This window comes from Sorex araneus, chromosome 2 (assembly GCF_027595985.1).
Source record: "Sorex araneus isolate mSorAra2 chromosome 2, mSorAra2.pri, whole genome shotgun sequence".
NCBI lineage: Eukaryota > Metazoa > Chordata > Mammalia > Eulipotyphla > Soricidae > Sorex > Sorex araneus.
In genome coordinates, this window is record NC_073303.1 from 141,938,961 (window position 1) to 141,962,446 (window position 23,486).

Consider the following 23,486-nt stretch of genomic DNA (forward strand, 5'->3'; position numbering starts at 1 on the left):
GGTTGCTATAAATTCATAACCACTGGTAACCAATATCTGTCATTGGGTTTTACTATGGTGTTGGTACTAGAAAGGAAGACAAATTATTTCATAAGTAATAACAGTTATGTAATAATAACATGTACGCAGATACAAATTAATTTTTCAAAATTATTTTTTCAGTCTTTTTTAAATTCATTAGAGAATCACTGTGATGTACAGTTACAAACTTATGACCTTTTGTATTTGAATTTTACTTATGCAGTGATCGTTTACCTATTCCTCCACCAGTGCCCATTCTCCTCCACCAATGATCCTAGTATCCCTCTCACCACCCCCACACCATCCCCCACCACGTACCCTGCCTCTTGGCATGGCATTCCCCTTTCTTCTCTCTCCTTTTGAGTGTTGTAGTTTGCAATATAGGTATTGAGTGGACATCATGTTCAGTCTATAGTCTACTTTCAGCTCTCATATTCCAAACCAAATGGGTCCTCCTGACATACTCTACTTGGTGCTCCCTTCTCTATCTGAGCTGCCATTTCCCCTAGCACATAAGGCCAGTTTCCAAGCTGTGGGGCAGACCTCCTAATCCTTATCTCTACAACTCTTGGGTGTTAGTATCCCACTCTGTTATTTTATATTCCACAGATGAGTGCAATTTTTCTATGTCCCTATCTTTCTGACTCATTTCACTTAACATGATACTTTCCATATAGATCCACTTATATACAAATTTCATGACTTCATCTTTTCTAACAGCTGCATAGTATTCCATTGTGTAGATGTACCAAAATTATTTTTTGGGTGAGAGATCAACCCAACAATGCTCTGAGTTTCGGTGGTCCTTTATAACAGTGCTTAGCCAACCTGGAGAGAGGGTCCATGTTTGGCTCAGTGACATTACGTGATGCTGTTACATCAGGAGCCAGAGTTCATACTGCTGAAGCAGGTGGAGGATATCTTATGCTGCCTGCAGTGCTGCCCCTGCCAGGGGATTTCCTAGAAGAATTTACTCAAGAAAAGCCATTCTATTGCAAACTACAACACCCAAATGGAGAGAGAACAAAAGGGAATGCCCTGTGGCAGAAGCAGGGTGGAGTGGTGGGGGATGGGGTGGGGATGGTGAGAGGGATACTGGGATCTTTGGTGGAGGTGAATGGGCACTGGTGAAGGGATGGGTAAACGATCACTGTATGACTGAAATGCAAACACAAAAGTTCATAAGTTTGTAACTGTACATCACAGTGATTCTCAAATAAAAAAATTAAAAAATAAATAAATAAAATAAAACACTTTATTACGTCTATGTTTACATTTATGTTTAACCAGTACTCTCAGACATGTAAAAATCTAATTCAGCTAAAACAGCTCTCCTAATGTGGATTGGTTCTAAACAATGAATGCTGTAAACTGAGGACAATTAGGGCTCTTGGTTCAAAAGCTGTCAGTTCTCTGTTCCCATGCTTTTTCTCTCTTTTTCTGTCTCTGTTCTTAATCTGTGCCATGCCTTTGCTTTATACGTGTTCACCCAGAGCTGGTACCTCACAGTTTGCACCCAGAAGCCAGCAGGCTCATGACTGAAGAAGGTACACTTGAGGGTGCTTTGGTGTGGTATAAAGGAACAAACATGTACTCCATCTACATTGCAGATAAAATTACAAAAATTTCTTTGTGAATCTTGGCAGTCTCTGCTATATAAATTTCATTACTTCATTACAGGTATTGCACATGCATTTTAGCAATTTGTCAGAAGTGCTTCGTGCTAAGTATCTATGATGTATTAAGATTATGTTGAATATTTTTTATTTCAGGATTCCTGTTGGTGCTCAGGAGACAAGGGCCTATGACTCTCTGTCAACTTGGCCTGGGCTCAATGCATGGGTCCAAGGATGCAATGCAATCTGGGGATTTGACATCAGGGTTTATTTACATTATCCTGCTGAAACATGGTGGCTCTGTGGTCACACCTGTAGTTCTCCAGGGCAGCACCCAGAGATACTCAGAATATCAAGTGGTGCAGGAATTGAATCCTAACCACTGTACCATCTGTACCATTTTAAATAAAATTTTTAAATGTAAACAGCAATTGTCAATGAAATTTACCCAACCATAATACGTAACAGTATTGATCCATTCTTGATAAGTGATTTATAGAGAAGAAATGAAAAGTAATTCACCCCTTAAACATATGTGCCATGAATTGTTTGGGCCAATGGTGTGTTTTCAATCTAGACAGTATGAAGAAGCATATATGTGTATGCATGTATTTTATAGGTATTATATACTATGACTTATAAATAAGAAACCATACATGTATGTATATGTATAAATATATATATAGATGAATATATGTGAACATTTGGTAAGACATACAATGCATATATATGATATGTGCTATATAAATTTATGATATTCTAAAATATAGTTTAAAACTCTTAAAAAGTACAAGGATACCAATTATGTTTTTTATTAGAAAACTTGAAATTCTAGGGCCAGAGAGATATTACAGTAGTTAAGAAGCTTGCTGAGCAGACTGTTAACTCTGGCTTTATCCCTGGTACTACATATGGGCCCCTGAGCACCTAGCCAGGAAAATGCTGAGTATAGTTGGGTATCAGCCCCCTCCACTAAATAAAAAGAAATAAAAAGAAAGCTTAAAATTCTTCTGAGCCATCACTGGATAAGGTCATATAGAGAATGAGAATTTACAAATTCTACAATATTTGTAAAAATGTATTAGTCATGATAATATGCTTTTTTATGGGTTATGGATAATATAAAAGGACAGAACATTATATGCAAAAGCCATAAATTGATGGCAATAATGAAATGAATAAACTATGAATCGTGAAATAAAGAATGGCAACCTAATTTAATATATCCCAACAGAACCTGTATAATTATGTAGCAACTATGATTTTATTTAACTATTTTCCCAAACAGAACCATGATTATATATGACCAAGAAATAACATTTCTGTATTTATTTGGTGAAATAGGAAAAAAAGAAAATAATTGAAACTTATATCAATTGCAAAAATGGCACTACAGTAGATTGGAAATAATTTGAAATTACCCCTAGTGGAACAAAGCATATTCCAAATTAAGGTATAGTGCTACTAGGAAATAAATAAAATCTTTATCATAAGTCTTTTGTTATAAGGAAAACCTTTAGCAATTAAAGCTGAAAAATTGTCCTCAAGACCATGAAATGAATCAAAACAACCATCAATGCCATTCATGGTTACAAGAAAAATATTTTCTCTTTTTGAGTCTCTGTTTCCTTTTATGCAGTGCAGGCAGAGTTCAATTGTATTACACAGAGACTATTCAGTTGTTTTCTTGCCATAATGTTGAAATAACTATTCTCTCTTGTTTTGTTTTTTATTTTATATTGTTCTCTGCTCTTTATACTTACTGCTTAAAGCTGTTCTTTGCTTTCCTACAGATAAGTCTGTAGATGCTATAACTGGTAAATAAAGAACTACTATTAGCCAATTCATTAATTAGGGTCTTGTCTGAAGTTATCCTGTGAAGGATAATAATTTGTTAGCTTAACTCAGACCTTTTTCCTTCCTTAGAAATGTCATTATGAGGAAGTAATTGATTGAGGGTAGAACCCTGCTAGGTAATATATGTACAGTTTATATATACTTGAAATTGTTCAAGTGCATTATATCCTTTTTATAGCCAGTAATGATTGCAATAAACTAAAATCACCTTATTTTAAATAAACAGATGTTTTTACTTGACAATAGAAGCATAATTCACAAATATGCTAATTATTGCTTCTGAACTGGAGGATTTTAATTCAAATTAGAATACACACCTGTATATGCACTTTATGCGCTGTATTACCAAAATATTGCCTTTGTCCAAACTATCTTAATGGACACTAAATGCTAATGTCTGTCTATTCAAATTGAAATAACTTGAAGTCATAAGAACTTATTAGAAATTCTAATCTATTATCAAGTTAATAAGAGCTCTAAAATATGTATTTTGACTTTTGATCACCTTTACATATGACTTATAAGTAGAAAACATTTTATCCAGCCTTATTTAATTTTAGAACTTTGGTTTTAGACAGCTAACTAAGCATGGCTTAGCGTCTTAGGTATGACTATTATATGATCTCTAAATTTCCCCCAAAACTCAATCTTTGATACCTCTTAAATATACTGTTGGTTTTTGTTTGTTTAATTTCAAAGTACTAACATTGTTTATCTGAATTTCTTGTCTCAATATAATTTATCCTTTGCTTTTAAATATGGATCATAATTGTTTTTGTTTTCCTTTTATTATTGAGTTTTGCTTTTTAAATTTAGGTTTCTATTGTAAATAAGATACACTTCACTATGCATTCTGGAAGAGAGTGACCAGAGTCAAATTATGTGATGTGATGAAAGATAAATAAATTAGGAGTTAAACAGTAAAAGTTTGGGGGTCAATTTTTATTGCTACCAACATATGTGTTCTTGGGCAAGTGAGAATCCATTAATATCTGTTCTTTTCCAAGCAGTGACTCATCTCTATAGCCTATGAGTGGGATTTCATTATGAATAACATATGTTAAAATGATGTTTTTAAGACATTCTAGATGTATTTTATATCATATGTCAATGTAATATCAGAGATGCCAATCTCACAAGTGAGCTAGAACCACAGGAAGAAGGACCTTAAGATTATATAAGACTAGGGAGGAACTTGATTGGTGCAGAGCAATGGTTGCCAAGGTGAGGGTCAGTATGGCTATTGAGCAGTAATGATACATAAAGCATACCAGGAAAAAAAGAATAATGAACTCAATCCAGGCTTCAGGCAGTTTAATTTATCTTTGAGCCTGCATCCCCCTATCTAAAGAAGACCTATTTGGTTGGTTTCAGCAGTACAGAAACACTCAAGAGTCACATTGGTGACAATTTGACAATTCTGTGGTTTTTAAGAAACCAAGTATTTCAATGGAAGAACTGAACATGAGTTGATAGGGAGTCATGTATATCTAAAGTCACTAGAGGATTTTTGAAGAGACTAACTCACACGGACACAGAAGACTTATTTGTTGAATAAATTAATGTACAAAATAGCAAAGTTCTGTTCCAGGGTCAGAAATTTAGTATGTAAATATTATTCTTTGTTATTATTATTTCTTTCCTATTCTACCCTTTGTTGTTATAGCTGATGTGATGTCTGGTGGTGATATCCAAGTAGTTTCTTTGTGCATGAGAACCAGAGTGTTCAAACAGTTTTAGTTGTACTCTCTCCAAGAGTCACATATGTGATGATAATTTTTGTCAGAGTTTGCAAGCATTCATTGCAATGCATTGGATATCACACACACACACACACACACACACACACACACACACAATTGAGGTGCTCTACCATTGCTCTTTCAGTGGATTCTCATCTGAATACTCTTTAACCACCATAATAATATGACATTAACCCAATTTTAAGCTAGGGATAATATGACTTGTATAAATGTTGGACTGAGAATGAGGGAGAAGTCTAAGATTTTTTTTTCACCTTTCTTGGCTTTATTCTGAAGCATGGCACCAAAGTCTCCATTCCATCTCATTCCTAGCATCTCTCAATGCTTGTGATTTATTCAAGTGAGGAGTTAATAAAGCAGGGCCTGGCATAAAACTTAACAATGTAGAATTAAAATTTCCATATGACAGTATCATTATTTCATTAAAAATATGATTATCTTATGTAAGATTTAATACAACTCAACAGGAAGCAACTAAATTTTCTTAGAAAATAAGCTTTTTTCTTCTATGAGGAAGAGAGATGAAAAACTATAGTTTTTCATAAATTATATCTGTTCTTCAGTCACTACTGATTACAGTACCCTATCCATTTTCTGTTATCATAAAGCAATTTTTAGAGGAAATATTACTGTTTTCACTAGTTTTGGAGTGTTTTGTATTAATTGGACATTTTGTGATCCTGAGCTTCATAGTAGTCAGATTTGGCTATGATACATCTAGATAAGTGATTCTCCCAAAAATTGTAACAAACACTTTATTTTATTAGAATTTCTTTTTAAATCCAAAGTTAGGGACTTTGTTCAAGTAGGAATTTTATTGCTTAATCTTCACGCCTTCTTATTTCATAGTGCTGAATTACTAAGCAAGCCAAGAGAAGATTATACTAAAATGGGACCCTAAAAATTTTGAACTTATTCAGCAGAGATTTATAGGAACCTCAGGAGATTTTATTCAAAATTGAACTTGAATAAATTTCAGTAGTACTTTCTGGTTTTCGAGAATTGTTTATGATCTTTTTATATTTACTGCTTGAGAATATTTATAACATGAGATAGAAAAAGGAGGGGGGCATGCTTTACATGCAAAAAGCCCAGGTTTAACTCCTGGCATCACGTGGTTGCCTGAACACTTCTGGAAGAGAATTTACAAAGTAAAATGAGGAGCAGAAGAGATAGTTCTGTGGGTCAGGCTAGCAGAATGCTTTTGTTGTACATGGTTGACTGGGGTTCTATCTCAGTCCACTGAGATATGGTCCACTGAGCATTACCAACAATGTCTTCTGAGTACAGAGACGAGAGCAAAGCCTGAGTGCCATTGGGTGGGACCCAAAAACAAAAACAGAATTAAAAAAATTAAGATTCTTGAAATATTAAACTTAATATGCTCAACAAGGTAGTGTATAGACATTATAATATTTGTTTTGATAAAAATATCTTAGACATAGGAGTCTATAAATCTTATTTATCAAAAATTTGTTGAGTTTCAATTAGCAATAATCGCTAGTTTAGTTTAGTGGACTGGAGCTATAGCATAGTGGGTAGGGTGTTTGCCTTGCTCACGGCCGACCCAGGTTCGATTCCTCCATCCCTCTCAGAGAGCCTGGCAAGCTACCTAGAGTATCCCACCTGCACAGTAGAGCCTGGCAAGCTTCTTGTGGCTTATTCGATATGCCAAAAACAGTAACAACAAGTATCACAATGGAGATGTTACTGGTGCCCGCCCAAGCAAATCGATGAACAACGGGACAGCAGTGCAGTGTAATGCTACTTGTTGAGTTTATGCCCTGTGCCAGGTTTTGTCAATGCTTCCTACATAGAAATCTGCAATAGAAGCATTTATTCTTTGTGACTTTTCAAACAAAATTCAGAAGTCCATAATAGGGAAAGGGAGCCCAGGATTACTTTATTTGATAAGACCTGCAGAGGAATGAGAAATCAGTAAAATCTAAAGTGGAGCATGTGCAAGAATGAAGGACTGGCCCTTCCTTATTCTTAAATATATATACTTTTAGATGTTTACATGGCATTTTGTTTCATCATCAATCTCTCATATTTCTGAAATCTAGTCAAGACTATACCAGTCACATTTTCTGCCTTCCTGTGCAATTTTCTTAATTGCATCTCAGGAACATATGTGCAGCAATATTTTTATTTTTCTCTAATGATTGAAGTATAATAAATATAAAAGTATAATAAAAGTATAATAAAATACAATTATTGAAGTATAAAACAAAAACACTTTAGGGCCAAGGTCTTATTTCATTTTATTCATCTCAAATTTCTTATTTTTATATTAGTATGCCTATGAAACTGTATAAAAGTTAAGTCTGACCAGAAGTAACAGAAGTGGACAAATAGAGAGTTTAAGATAGCTAACATTTGCAAACTTTTACAACTTTTTTAAATGTGAGAATTTACCTTCCAGTTCTTTAAGGAGAAACATGGGTGGTGCTGTGAGGGATAATGTAAGCTTGCTTGATCTTCTAAATCCAGGAAACTCATGAAATTAAAGAGTTGTTGAGTCAAGATTTCAATTTAATGAAAATTATTGTGGTGGGTAGTAAAAGGAAGAACAATTGGAGAATTAGGTAAAAAATACTAAAATTCAAAAGACTGGAATAAATATTTTCTGATAGCATATCTCTAGTGATGGTTTTATTATATAGTATTCATAATTATACTGGCCCTTAAAGTTATACTGCTGAAATACAACAGTTTACAACATAGGTCTATATGGCTCTGAGTTCCATTCTTGTTCTATAAGACTTTGGTCCTCCCTTATTCTTTCATTCCCAGTGCCACTACTTATAATCATTCTCATTTTATTTATTTACCCATACTATTTTCACATCATCTTGTTTAAAAACGAACAGAAAACAAAATAATTTTAAAATATGTTGTCTTTATCTCACTTTCCCCACATCTAGAGGTAAGGCTTGTAGAAGCTAAGAGGAACATATAAAGAAAACTTCTGAATCAGCAGGGTAGTTAAGTCATAATCTTCTGCATAAAAAAGCAAAAGGAAAACATCTGAGAACAAACCACAATGATAAAGAAAAACTGGTATCAACATTTGTTTGAAAAAAAAATAATCACAGCCTGAGATTCTAGAATTTAGCCAAGGAAAAATATATCTTCATTAACTTAAAATACTTTGGTTTCCAGAGACTTAGCTACTACTTGCAATTGCTCCATGTGATATTTAAGAGTTGTAGGAATAATCATTCATTAAAAAAATGTCTTATACGCTCTAAAAGTAATGAAACACATTAAGAGCAAAATAAAAATTTAGCCTAGCTCATAGCAATACAATATGCATGTTTCTTTTTCAGAGGAAAAAATGGAAGTAATTAAAAATTTTACTCTTTTATTGAATACCAGTGAGAAATACAGTTACATAGCTGTTCATGGGTGGCTTTCAGTCATGCAATGTTTTAACACCACCCCTCTACCAGTGTACATATCCCACCATCACTGAACCCATTTTCCTTACTTTCATCCCACACCTGTCCAGCCTATCTCTATGGTAGGCACTTTCCTTCTTTCTCTCCCACTTTCTGTCTTTCTCTCTTTTGGGACATCATGATTTCCAGTACAGATATTGAGAGGTTATCATGTTTATTCCTTTACCTATTTTCAGCACACAGTTCTTATCCAAAGTGATCATTTACAACTTTCTTTATCATAGTGGTCCCTTCTCTGTCCCAATGCCCTTCCCCCACCAACATCTGTGGCAGACATCCAACCATGAACAGACCCCTACTGGCCCTTGAAGAAACCAGTTTTATAAAGTAAAAATGAAACAAAATAATATGTTCTACTGATGATCTTAGGTTTGAAATAATGATGACATATAACTGCTGACATATGTATATTTTCATTGGTTTCTTACAGATCCATATTTGTAAAGAATATGATTGGGATTATGTAACAGTTTTTGTTACTTTTAAATTTGGTTTTATTCCGTTTTGTAAAGTAGGCTTATTGCTTCTATTGGCAATTCCTGGGGTCAGTTCTGCACTAACTGTCAGTCAGGTTTTGACTAACATCTTTGAAATTTCTAAAATGGTTTTCCATAGGAAAGTGAAGTGGAACTTTAAGAACTAGTCAAATGAAGAGGTTGAACCAGACCAAAACTTGACTGATCATTTCACACATATTTAGTATGCTTGGCTTGAAAAATACAGGCATGTAAATGGCAGGAAAGTCTAAGCACTCAAGAAAATGGCTTTTTCACAACAGTCAGCAGCAAGAACCCAGGCCGGCAACACCGCAAGCCGGAGAATGCTCCGGATCTCAGACTGGGCCAACAACACGGGGCGCTGGACAGAGAAGGTGCAGGGCCCCCTCCTTCTCCAGATGGAGTCCCAGCAACACTGAGCTTCTACTAACATGGCTCCAGTTTGTGGGACTGGGACATCTCTCCAAACTGCACGGCCACCTACGCGGCCCCATACCCTTTCCTGATATCCAAAGAAAATGCTCAGGAACAGCTCCACCACCCCTGAGCGGCCATTATACCAAAGACACAGAAACCCAGAGACTGCTGGCAGCTCCACTCATGGACTTTGAACTAAACCACGGTCCCGTGCAGCCCTGGGAGGGAAAGGGTTTTTGTTTTCATTCTTCCCCCCTCTTGGCAGCTTGGCGACCACCATCATTTAGTGCCAATTGGACAGAGAGGTAGGAGCTTGCAATTATGGGATGCATGGGGAATCTCACAATGGGAGGATCAGAACCAGCCCTGCTTCCTGCCCTAATGAAATCCCAGTGGCCTCCCACGAACAGCTCCCCCACTCCTGAACAGCCATGATCCCAGAGGCATGCAAACCAATCTTGGAATGCAGCGGATGCTGGCAGAAATATCTCTGGTCTTAATACCAGAATCCCAAAACTGGGTGGCCAGTTTAACAAGACCATACAACATCAATGCTCATTGTTATCAACAATAGAAAACATACAATCTAATGATGCCAATCTGACACGTCTGACTGTTGGGGGGGAAAGCTCCAAATAATGATAGTGAGTTTTCAGTCAAAAATTGAATGTTATCATAGCAATGAGAGAGTTCATTGAAAATCATCTGCCACGCAGGCAGAGGGAGAGAGGGAGAGAGGGTGTCTGGGGTTCTTGGTGGTGGATCATGTGCACTGGTGAAGGGATGCGTGTTTGATCATTGTATGACTGAGACTTGACCCTTGAAAGCCCTGTAACTGTTCTCACGGTGTCTCAATTAAAAATCATTAAAAAAAAGGGAAAAAAAATGGCTTCTTGTTGAGGGATTGGGACAGTTAATAAACATTCATGTATACATGTCTACTATGCTGTTCATATTTTGTGAGAGATATAGAAGAATATTTAAGGTTAAGTAATAAGATGATACCAGTGAAGTGAAGAGTCATGGGCTTCTAATTTAAATAATTAAATCACAATTTTGCGTTTTAAGTAAGATTAATTTATTCAGCTAATAGGAATTTAGAGGAAAGAAATAAGCTACTGCGCATTCACAAGACACCAACTATTTTGCATTGATATTTCAAGGAATTGTATTTCAAGGATCATAAAATATCACACAAAAAGGCAGTAATTATTTTGTTCATTATAAATCTGGGAAATGTATTTAGAAAGATTAATTTGCTGTGATCACATAATTTTTAACAGTCAAGATTAAAACACAGATCTACTCATTTTTATACTTTGTTCTTTCCATAATACTCAGTAATTTTTGTATCAAAAGAACTCATCCTTTACTATTATATTTTTTCTTGACAATAGCTTTTTGAGAAAAAAAATTAGGAAATTAGGTAGTTGCCCCTACTTTCTATAGATGTTATATCCTAATGTCTCTTAGGATTTATTAAATTTCTTTCATATGTCAATATTGTTGGAAAATGAAGATACAGATAACATAGAGTTAATAAACAGAAGATGCTCTCATATTTTGGAATGAGGAAATACAAAAGGGTAGTATCAAGGCACCATGACAGGTAATAAAATGCATACTGTTCAAACTAAAGTAACCACTTCTTTGAAAGTTAAAATTTAATGACATATAAATGCGTTCCTTACTAGAAATGATTACTATCTTAATTTTTATGGAGTTAATGTGAATCAGAAAGTTCTAGGGTGCAATAGTTATGGGAGAAGTATTATTTAACTAAACTGCTAAATTTAATTTACCACAAACTGAATGGTTAAAAATAAAAATCTCTGAAATTAGGGGCTTGCAAGGGTATACTTCACACTCTAGGAGAGAGTCCATTTAATTTCTTCTTACAGCCTTTGTTGGCTATTAGCATTCCTTGTAAAGTGGCAGTACCCCTTCATTCCTTATGTTCCTCTTCACTGCACCTTGTTCTCTATATATAAAAGTTCCTTTAACTTCTTACTTGTAAGGAAATATACATTTATAATTATGTTCTACCTGAATAAAAAAGAATTTAGTCTCCAAGATAATTTATATCAGCCTTTTTTTCCACTTATGTTTACATGTCTAGGATCTAGAAACTAGTTGTCATCTGTAAGAGGTCCTCTTTGTTTTTCTATAATAACACCTAATCTCCCCCCCCCAAAAAAATACATGCAAAGGAAAAGAGGTAGCAGATTTTTAAGAATACTTCAAGACTGAGGGAAGATAATATTTGTATTATTTAGGATTTAGATATCTACAGTTAATTAAATTAATCTTTAGATATTGTGTTTGCACCTAATGACAATTGGGTTTAATGCTTAAGATTTTTGTGAGAAACCAGGAAACATAATGACAAGGCAATAACCATGATTTCTGCTCTTATGGGGTTTGGTGAAGAAAGACCATAATAAAACATAAATCTCACATACACATTAAAGAATTGACTCTGTGACACACATTATGAAGATAAATACAGCATGTGTATTAGCATTGACGATATTTAGGGGTAAAGATGAGAAAGGTCATGCTGGGGTCAGAGAGAATTCAGGGAGAAAAGTCTTGCTTTGCACGCACAAGATGCAAGTTCAACTCCCTACACTCCATATATTTCCCTGAGCAGGACTGATTCCTGGGTGTCGAGTCAGAAGGATTCCCTGAGAACTGCCGAGTGTGGTCCAAATCCACCACCCGCTGCCACAGACACAAGGAGATTCTAAATGTGTTATATACTGAGACACATCCTATGTATATAATTTTGTCTAGACTATATGCAAAAGTTTTCTAAAGTTTTTTAAAAATAAATTCTCATTTGTGTGCTAATATATTATTTATGTTTTTGTCACTTAAACTTTATGTGCATAATCACCGTATGCACGTGTGAATTGAGATCCAATCGATGTGTAGTAATTGTCAAAAAGTAGAATGGAGTGGGTAAGATAGTTCTATGCAGACATGAAGCTTTTCAGTTGTAATGAACCGTTCATTGAGGAGATAGAATGAGGATCCAGTACAGGAGATAGAAGGGGGAACTGAAGTGAGATATACATAAAGATATAAGTGGAATCAACTGTTGAATTTCTCTGCAAAACATGCTCAATTGTTGCTTCTTAGTCTATAAACACTGAATAGTAAAGGAAGAAAATTTCAGTGGGGGTTGTGCTGCTATTTTCACCTTTTTTTTGGGGGGGCAGGGTCACCCTTGGTAGTACTTTGCTGATTTTCTGGGATCTATGCTCAGATATTCTTAGCCATGCTCAGGGGACCATGATATACCAGGGATCGAACCTGCAAGTCCTGCCTGCAAAGCATGTGCTTCAGCTGTATGAGTTATCTATACAGCCTTCTTTCATGCCTGCCTTTTCAAAAGTTTACTTACAGAACTGAGAACATTAGTAGTGGAGAATGGGCACCTTTGGAGGGATGGGCATTTGATCCATTGTATGATGGAAACGTAAGCATGAAAATTTATGAGTCTGTAGCTGTACCCCATGGCGATTCATTAAAAATTAATTAATTAATTAAACAAATACAAATTAAAATTAAAAAGTAAGTATAAGTTAACTTAGAGAAAAGAAATTCTGCTAAAATCATTTACAAATTCATACACATGTAATAAGTTTACCCACAAATGAAGTACAGAATTTATCAACAGACCCTCTATCTCCATTTTCTCACAAACCTCGTGGAGTTAAGCCTTCCGTATTCCCGTGCATCTCTTAAGCCATCTAACAATTCATCAAAGAGACAAGAATCTTGTCTGAATCATAATAATAAAAGTCCTAATAGTATGATAGTTCAGAAATCAGGAGGATCATGTATTCAAGAGGCATCTAATAATCAGAATCAAATGAGCATGGTGGCATTGTATACTTTAATTTGGAGATAGATCCTCAACTCTTTGACTTATACTACTTATAAGGCCCTTTAAGAAACAATGATTAGGTATATAGGGATAGGTTGAGAATTAATTCAGTGTGTGGTTCCAGGAAACATCCAAGATCCATAGGTAATGAAAAAAATTTTATTCTTGAACTTGTGAAAGATATTTGAATAATGGTTTATATTTGAAATGTGGGAGACTTAGAAAAGAACTTACCTTTAAATTTCATAATTGTATTATTTTTAAAATTTTATTGAATCACTGTGAGATAGTTGCAAGATTTCACATTTGGGTTACAATCACACAATGATCAAACACCCATCCCTCCACCAGTGCACATTCCCCACCACCAATATCCCCAGTATACCAATTTTATTTTTTTTTGTCTTTTGGGTCACACCCAGCGATGCACAGGGATTACTCCTTGCTCTGCACTCAGGAATATCTCCTGGAGATGCTCGAGGGACCATATGGGATATAGGAATCAAACCCGGGTCAGCCTTGTGCAAGGCAACTGCCCTACCCACTGTGAAACCCACATCGCTCCAGGCCCCCAGTATGCCAGTTTTTAAAAATTGAAAATAAGTATCATAAGCAAACTGTAGTAGGCACTGTTCTATTATTCAACTGCACATTGTTTTATATGCTCATGCATTTAATCCTATAAACTATTAAACATTTCAAAGGTCTATAGTTTACAGAAGACAAAGCCTAGATATGAAGGGATTAACATGTATGATTAAAGTTTAACAACTAATAAAACTCAGAATTGCTAATGCAAAAGGTATATCTTAAACTCAGTTATTAAAGATGTGCTATTATGTTTTTTATTTGATGTTTAATACAACGGTACTTACTGTAGAAAATTAATCATAATTGTCTCTGTAGTTTTTAACAATATAATAACAATGTTTATTCATGACCTTTTTCACCCTACCTGTCATATCAAACTAGGGAAATAGATGATGCAAGATTTTCTTTTTTTGCATGTTTGTAATATGTCTCTCCTTTGTGAACATCACACAAGGTCACTGTCACACATATATAAGTCAATATCCATTGATTTGGTGGTTGGTACTTAGATTATTATTTATTTTAGTTATTAATCTTAGAAATATGCTCCCAGTATAAGAAAATCACCAATTCTCGTGATCTAGATGGATTCCCAGTTATATTATTGTGGCCATATACCAGTACTGAGAATTACAAGATACTATTTTTGTATGAAGCTGTGTTATGTGAACATTGGCAACAAATGTCATATGATAAAATAGAAAGGGAAAATCTTGAGCATCGTGTTGAAATTAGTGTTATTTTTACTATTTTCAAGGTCACAATCAAATAGGAAATCTAGATTATGGCAGGCTACCTAGGGCTGTATTACCTTGACTTTTATAGAAATTCATTCATTATTTTATATTTATATTTTGCATTTTAAAACTAAATAATTATTTTTAAAAGTATACTTTTTTAAAATGACATTTTACAAACCATTTTTGCATGGTAAAGCTGCATGTTCACAAAATACATATGGATACAGGTATATGCTCCTCTTCCACATCTATGTCACTGGAAATTAACCTAGTAAATATTAAGCTTTAGAAATTACTGGAAAATCTATCTTATTATTTGGAACATCTACAAGTCTTTCTCATATCTTATAGGCAAGATAAAGACTAAACACTTATTTTGTTATTTTTAAATTTATTTTCATAAAGTTGTTCACTGTATCACTGTCATTCTGTTCCTCATTGATTTGCTCAAGTGGGCACCAGTAACATCTCCATTGTGAGACTTGTTACTGTTTTTGGCATATCGAATACACCACAGGGAGCTTGCCAGGCTCTCCCGTGCAGGCGGGATACTCTCGGTAACTTTCTGGGCTCTCCGAGAGGGATGGAGGAATCAAAGCCGGTTCGGCCATATGCAAGGCAAATGCCCTACCCACTGTGCTATTGCTCCTCCAGCCCCCTTGGTATTATTTGATACTAAAATAATTAAGATAAAAGACTCTCTATTGAATAATATTGATAATAAACTCTCCATTGAACCTATCAATAGACCCACAGAGCTTTTAACTTAATCAATTAGACATTTTTAGTAAGAAAACTAAGGCATTTCTAAGCAGTGGGAGTCACTATGCTGTAATGAGTATCAACATAATTAAACATTGGAAAGTTCATTTTCTACTTATGGCCATATGGAACCATATAAGAACTCTGACCTAATTTCCCAAACAAAAGGAGTCATAATGATTGTCTCTTCTGTATTTTGATATTTCTGGATGATTTTTTATAATAATGATTAAAAACAAATTACTAATTCAGGGGTTTTGTTCAAATTTTACCTAAATGCCAAGGGATATGTTACATTTTGTGGTCTGCAAATCTAGAAGAGAAACCAATATCTCCTGTTCCCTGCTCTTTTCAATTCATTTCCAAACACCAAGCTACTACAAGGATAGCAATATTTTGGAACCGTAAAATAACCAGAGGGAAACAGCTATAAAGGAAACTAATTCACCTCAACTACATAAATTGTGGAGCTAATAATTTCCAATGGGAAGAATGTGATATTCTCCATAATTTCTTTACATATCATAATTTCTTATCATAAAGTTGTTCATGATAATTTAATTTATTCAATATTCCAACACCAATCCCATCACCACTGAACATTCTTACCACTATATTTCTAATTTTTTAACCACCCCTAAAGTCTTTCTATATAGCAGACCCTGAATATTTCATATCATTTGTTATAAAAAGTTCAATAAATATGGTCAAAATATTTCCTCAGAAGAAACACTTCTTTTGAATTAATTTTACTTTTCTGTCACCACAAAACAAAAAACTAAAATTAAATATCATTGACACCAAAATATGTGGATTCTGTTGCAAAATTAATATATGATGTTTAAGATAAACCTGATTTTTTTTTTTTTTTGCTTTTTGGGTCACACCTGGCGATGCACAGGGCTTACTCCTGGCTCTGCACTCAGGAATTACCCCTGGCCATGCTCAGGGGACCATATGGGATGCTGGGATTTGAACCCGGGTCGGCCGCGTGCAAGGCAAACGCCCTACCCACTGTGCTATCTCTCCAGCCCTAAACCTGATTTTTAATGTATAAAATTTGCCTCTTAATATTAAAATAGGAAATTTTTAGTGTCAGTAGATGTACAAGTTTTATTGTTACACTGTGCCCTATAATCATCCACTGTTGACTTGTTAAAAAAAAAAAAAGATTGAATTGACACACGTCATGGACAGTAACTTCTGCAATAGTATACTAATACATTAGCTATCCTTTTAACCAAGATATTGAGTATTTGTTGAACTATATCATTTTTACCTACTGCTCATATTCCCCAAGACCATGGCCCAGATATTCCCCATGGTTTTAGTAGAATAGACAGCATACTCCATCCTCGTAGGATTGAAATGCAGTGTATCTAAGAACAAAACTCAGAAATGCTTTTTCTGTCATTCCTTTTCAGCTGTTAGAAGTCCACAGTGACTTCATGCACAAGAGAGGAATGAGTTGTGAGACCGTGGGTAGCTCCAAGGTCCCTTGTGCTGTTTTTGTTTTTGTTTTTTTCAATAATTTACGATGCCCTAACCAGTGTCATGGGGGAAAACTGCAGAGTAAATAATTGAGAGAGAAGCAAGTTATCACAAAAAAATACTTGGCAGTAATTTTAGACTGTTAAGTCCTATAGAGAAATAACATGGGAAATACTTATAATGTAACATAAAACAAATTTCAAATGTGTGCATGTTTTATTATTTCAACTGTTTTTTAAAAGTCCCAAATCACAGGCAGTGGAAGGAAAAAAGCTGGAAGGAAATAGACAAAAATGTTAACAGTTGTCATAGTTTGGCGGAGCATATATTTTTCTTCCTATTTAGAAATGTTGCATTTTCTAAATTTCTAAATGAGTTTGCCAACTTTCATAACATAGAAAGAGAAAATTTTGTTACAGAACCTGTCATCGGATTGGTGTTATATGTATTTTATCAAAATCAAGGTAAAAACTGGAAAATGAGCAACAATTCAAACCCTGTCTTCAGGATACATTCTGTTGTATCACTTCCTACATTTTCATCCACAGTTCCTTCTTTGTCTCCTGACAAGAGAATGGAACTCTGATGAACAATCTTTCCCAGAAGCCCCCTTTGCAAAAACCATTCTAATATTTCCATGGTAGTGAATATCAAGCTTCTTTTAAAATCTCTAGTTATGAGCAATATACATACGAGTTCTCCTCAGGATATCTATAGCTGGTGTATGATAAGCTAATATTTATGGATGATATTATAGTGACCTTTATCATGATGGGAATTTATGACTCTTGGAAAAGACTACTAGGGAAATATTTTTTGAATAATGGAGAAATTTAAACCTAAATGATAATTCAGAAATCTTGATAAAAATCTGACTTTTATCACTTCATACTTGCATAGCCTTGGGTAACGTTACTTAACCTTTCTAAGACTCAATTTTGTCATAATTTCAATGAAGAAAATAATACTGATATGTTTATTGTGAGCAGTTTAATTTGTTATGTTGAGTTGGTATGATTCATACAAGTTAAATTAACTCTATAGTACTTGTAGATGCCTACAACAAACTGCTAACACATGTACTGCAATACTAATAGTGGAGGATGTGTCATTAGAATCAGCCCTGACTACTCCTTGTCAAGAGTCTTGCTGAGTCTTATTAACATATTTATTTTTCAACAATCAGGGAAAATTCAGTTGTTTAATTGAGCACTTATAGAATATTTTCTACATAACAGATTATATTCACATATGTTCACTTCATGTAGATTACATATATATATACATACATGTACAAACATTTCCTAATGACAGGCAATATCTGAAAGTCAATATTTTAAATAATTTTTTTTCTTTTTGGGTAACACTTGGCAATGCACAGGGGTTGCTCCCGGCTCTGCACTCAGAAATTACCCCTGGCGGTGCTCAGGGGACCATATGGGATGCTGGGAATAGAACCCGGGTTGGCTGCATGCAAGGCAAACACTCTACCCACTGTGCTATTGCTCAGCCCCTAAATGAATTCTTGAAAGTGCAAAATATTGATAAAGAATTTTCTCCCTTCAAGAAACATTTTAGATTATCTACTTCATCACTCTTGTGACTTCTTGTCCTGCTCCACCAAAGTGAGCTTCTTGTCCCTGTGACAATGATATTGTGAAGTCAGAATCATACTGTTTTTGTAATATTTGAAAAGGTTAAGATTTGCAAACCGTGGGGAACATAATTTTTTTAAAAAAGAATTTAAAGCGGCTCTTAACTGGCCCGTGAATGTACTCACAGAGCTCTCTATAACTCGGAGGTTACAAAAAGATGAGAGGGGAGGTAGCATAAGTATTGGTTTTCATTTTTAAATGCGTTTTTCTGAGGATCAGAGGATTTCTCACTCTATCTATTTCACCTTCAAAATGGCATCGCTGAGTTCCCAGTAAAGGTTACTCATGAATCTGAGGATTTGCCTTTCTGACTCAGAGTTTACTGGCATTTGCTAAATGTTTGGCTTCGTATTCATCTTTGTCTTTGACCACGATGAAAGCAAGACTTGTCGCATTTATTAAAGAGCATTGCTGAGCTGCACTAAGGTTGAATCGTTTGACACTGGCCCTCATAGCTGTTTCAGTCTGCCGAAACGTTCCGCAGCAGCAACCTGTTTTCACAGTTTTGTTTCTGCCTGTCATCACTTTGCAAGTTAAGACCGAATGAACTGTTGATGAGCACCTTCTTTACCTCTCCCTAAACAGACTCTTCCTGTGGAACCAGGGACTTTCCAACTTTCCTTCTGAAGAGTGAATTCCTGAAACGCATATTGCATCCCTATTTTTTAGCTGCGTTTCTCTAATTATCACATTTGGCAAACCTGGGTATCAGTGGAGCTTCTCCATAGTCACAATGTTAAAGTATTTTCTTTCTGAGTCCTCATGGAAAAGGTCAAGTAATTAATTTTAGATGAATATCTTCACCTTCTTAGCCAGTTGCAGTATTAATGGTATCATGACAGATTGCTCCTTAAACTGGACCTAGCACAGGTCAGAGTGGAGTGAGAGTATGTGCTATTTAATGAGGCAGGGATCAAAGACCCTCATATTTTATCATTGGCATAGAGATGGAAGGAGACATCAAGGAATAGAGCATAACTAAGGAAGCTGAAGACCTTTTATAGGCCCGTGTGTTTTGCTGCAAATGTAAAAGTTCTACATATGTCTAAGTATTTTTATTTTGTCTTTACTTTTTATTCATTTTTAAAAAGCTAAAGATGCAGGTTTGTTCTCAACTACAAAATAAAGAGTTAAACAAAGATCATCTTGACTACTTACTACTAAAATTTAAAAGTTAACGTTTTAACATATACACTAATGTTGTTTTGTAAATAGACGCTGCTGAATACTTGCAAAGCATCTTTTTTGTTATTTAAATTTTATATATCACCATAATTGTATCATTAAATCTATGAACATAAATAGAAATTCTCTATATTTGTGTATTTATTCTTATCCCCCAGTTGTTCCATCAGTATTGTGAAACTAATTTTCCTCATCTTGTATCAAAACAAGTTTCCTGTATTACATTTTCTTCAATTTAATTTAGGAATGACCTGCAAGTTCCTTCTTAAAGTTTTTGACATTTACAGAAAAGAAACAATCAATTTTTTATGATGTATACCACATTCTTTATTGACTTTTGTATAATACTCTATTTGTCTATTTATTTATTTTTGGTTGGGGCCATAACCAACAGTGCTCAGGGATCATTTCTGGCCATCAGGAAAACATATGAGGTGCGGTTTGACCACATCAAAACTGGGTCAGCCACATGCAAGACAAGTACCCGACTCTGTTCTACCTCTCCAGACCCTAATGGGGTGTGTCCGAAGTGGTTGTGTGCAAGTACAGCTTTCTGCAATTTGGCTAGTCAGGTATTTGGCTCTCTTGCCTCCTGGTTGTGCCCCAGAGTTTTCAGCTGTGGGGACCAATGTTTCCATGGATTTTAGGTGTTAAGTGTGCATTTTCTGGGAGATATAGTTGGAAATACATAGGGCAGGGCTGATAGGTGAGTCAAATGGCAGCGACTATGGGAGGTAATGCGAATTATTTAATAAACTCAGCTACTTGACCTTACTAACACCAACTTCTGAAGACCCTTAACAAAGGCCTTTATCATGTCAGGAGTGGAAAAATTTATGAAATTCTGCACCAGGTTAGAACTTCTTAAACTTTTCCCATTGACAGTTCCTTTCTGTTTGAGAAATTTTTATGTTTCTAAGCACATATGGATGCAATGTAGGCATGCAAATAAAGTATTTACTGATAACTATGAATACATTAGATTTCTTGAATTAAGATTGTTTTTTGTGACTCTCATATTCAGGTGTACAACCCACATGGGGTCATAGACAACGTTTAAAAGGATAAGCCTTTTATGTCGTTTTTGGCTTTTTGGGTAACACCCGGTGATGTACAGGGGTTATTTCTTGCTCATGTACTCAGGAATTACTCCTGGCGGTACTCAAAGGACCATATGTGATGCTGAGAACCAAACCAGGGTCAGCCACGTGCAAGGCAAATTCTCTATTCACTGTGCTATCACTCTAGTACCAAGGGTAAGTCTTGTTGTAGGCACAAAATAGTTTGAATGTGTGCAAATAATATGTCTGGTTGTGTTTGTAAATTTTGCTTTCCATCCAAGACCTACCTCTGTGTGTGTGTGTGTGTGTGTGTGTGTGTGTGTGTGTTTTGGTTCACACCTGGCTCTACTCAAGGGTTACTCCTAGCTTTTTGCTCAGCTATCACTCCTGACAGGAATTGGGAAATCAAATGTCCTGCCAGGAATAAAAGCTAGGTCAGATACATACAAGGCAAATACTTAACTTGAAGTACTATCTTTACAGTTCCCCAAACCTAATTTCAACCAGATAATTGCAAAGTCTTTAAAATGCCCATATATGTGAGCAAGGAAAAAATATTCATAGTCAATATCAATAGTTGTAGTTCAAAAATAGGCTTTGATCAATTTTATTTTTGGTGTGTAAGTAAAACTGATGATCTGTGGGATAAGTTGACTAACCTTACCCTTGGGAATTACCACTCATTCTTATTTTCCCTGCATGAGAACTTCTGAATATTTTATCAATCCATCAGCGCAAGTCACCACCCATTAGTATGCCAACATATATGTGTTTGCTATACCTAATCTTTGTGGACTCTTCTCTAAGAAAGAATTTATAACGAATCTTTAATCATTAAGTCATATTTTACTGGTAATTTTTACTTATGGGAACTGTGAAATTTGGATAACTTGAAGGAGGATTAGAGGCAGAAGTTGGATACAGTTATTCAACTATATTTAAGCCATTCTGAAGATTATGCAATTTGAAAATGATTTGCTGCAAAAATATAAATAGACATTTATCATTTCAAACTTAATTCTGTTGTATTAGAATTTTTTGAGAGTGAGACAGATAAGGAAATAGTTTATTGTAAGTCTGTGTTTCAAATGATAAACTTACAAATAAAGTCATGTCCCCACAAAATATGTATAAGAAAAGACTTTTTTTTTTTTTTTGCTTTTTGGGTCACACCCAGCGATGCTCAGGGGTTACTCCTGGCTTTGTACTCAGGAATTACTCCTGGCGGTGCTTGGAGGACCATATGGGATGCTGAGGATCAAACCCGGGTCGGCCGTGTGCAAGGCAAACGCCCTACCCGCCGTGCTATCGCTCCGGCCCCAAGAAAAGACTTTCTGATCAAAAAATTTTGTGGTAAAATGGGCAATGCATTTTGTCTATTCATGTGTAAACAATTTAAAAACAAAAAGCCATTAATACCTCTTTTAATTTTTCAATAAGCTACATGTAAACCGCATTAGAATCTGTATGTTGTACTTTTCCTTCTTATAAAACGATTAACAATCTCTTCCTAGTTTTTATTTTTTTTAAAATTGATCAAAATTTTTGCCACTGCAAAATGAAGTCTTTTATTGGACATGAATATAAAAATAGAACACACTGAAAAGCAAATGAAGGGAATTGTTATAACGGCAAGGAAATTTTAGAAGGCAAATCTCTTTGTGTCAATTCAATCAATGTATTGCAATCCACTTACTTTAATTAAATTTACAAAATGTTGTTAAGTAATGTACTTATCAATAATATAAAATAGAAATTAAATTATAAACTTTAGATAAACAGTCGTTCCTTTTAAACATTTTGCTTACTTTCCACACCAATGAAGTCTCTGTAACCCCCCAGTGTTCTCCTTGTAGGGATCATCAATTTTCTGTGCATGTGTGCCTGATTTTTGATTCCATATGGAATGTGGGTGACATAGCACTTGTTTGACTTACCTTACATATCCTGTTGCCACCAAGGTGCATCAATACTGTAACAAATAGAGAGAAGTCTTTCTTTATTTCTGGATGAAAAATATCTCACTGTACTAATATTTAAGTCATGATTTCATTATCTGTAGTTTATTTATTATTAGATTGATGGACAATTCCATTTATTCTGTATCTTGTCTGTTGCAAAACCATGATAACTTACTATTTTCTTTTCTTCTTTTTTTGTGGGAGGAGAGATTAGGACACATCTGTTGTACTCAGGAGCTACATTCAGATCTATCACATTTTAAAATTTATATATACATATAGATTTGCTATTAAGTTATGAGCTTTAATAAATATTTTATATTTTTTATTATCAGATATGCAATTTTCAAAAATTGTCTACAACTCAGTAAGTTTTCTTTATATTTCACTGATTGTTCCTTTTCTGTTTTGAAGTATTTTAATTTTACATATCCCAACTTGCCTATTTCTCATTTTTTCAGTTGCCTTTAAAATAAGACTAGATAATTAATATCAAGATATATTAGGAGC